A 1,029-nucleotide genomic window follows, 5' to 3' on the forward strand; every position below is an offset into this window, starting at 1 on the left:
AGAGAGAGAGAGAGAGAGAGAGAGAACGAGACAGCATGAGAGAGAGAGGGCGCGCCGACGCGACACTCGCTGACAGGTACAGCTATAGCAATTCTTCACGTGTGAAATCTAGAGCATCGATCGGGTCGTGCGACGCACATCGCTGCCGATGACGGCCGCCCTCAGCTCAAATCTAGCACGACGCAGTAAGTCGCGTGTCAGTGAGTTATGGCCGACATCTATCTATCCCAACGCAGCCGATGTTCAGCCTTCACTGCTGAATGAAAGCTCGACAACAGCGAAACAGCTCTCCTCCCGAGTACGTGCGATATAACGCTGCTGCTGCGGCCGCGCCCGCACGTAATGGCGGAATGACGAAATTGCTTGATAATGGTCCGTACACGTTACGTCGGTATCACGTTGCACCCGCGTCGCTTCCGTTCGAACGAGAGGTCCGGATGCTCTCCACAACACCCGTGCTACATACAACGCGCGCGCGTCGAAATACAGCAGGTGCGCGACTACTACTGCGCATGAGCCGTGCGCGGCTGGCACCAAAACGTCGCTGTATGCTTGATCCTCCGCTGCCGCATTTGTTTCTGACGTATTTGAGGTTTACGCGCGTTGTGCCCGCGCGTCATTCGTCCGCGCTGCCGTCGCTTGCCGGAGTACATGTGACAACACCGTCAACTCGCTGTCACATTACCGGCAATATTGCACGCAGTCACGGCGCCTTTTATATGCCCGCCACCGCACGCGCGCTTATCAAGAACGCACATTTGGTCAGTAATGAGCTAGGGTAACACAGCGCGCTTGCTTGCAATATTTCACGCGGTGGATCGCAGTGGATGATGCGGCAGTCAGAGATTAAACGTGATCCCACGGTGATATATATGCGTGCGTGCGTGCGTGCGTGCGTGCGTGCGTGCGTAGATATATGCGCGTGTGTGTGCGTGTACATGTGCGAGCGCGAGCGCGTGTGCGGTGTGGATGCGTGTGCGTGTGCGTGTGCGTGTGCGTGTGCGCGTGCGTGGTGTATGTGTGTGTGTG

This window comes from Priapulus caudatus, unplaced genomic scaffold, assembly GCF_000485595.1.
Source record: "Priapulus caudatus unplaced genomic scaffold, Priapulus_caudatus-5.0.1 Scaffold31, whole genome shotgun sequence".
Lineage (NCBI taxonomy): Eukaryota > Metazoa > Priapulida > Priapulimorpha > Priapulimorphida > Priapulidae > Priapulus > Priapulus caudatus.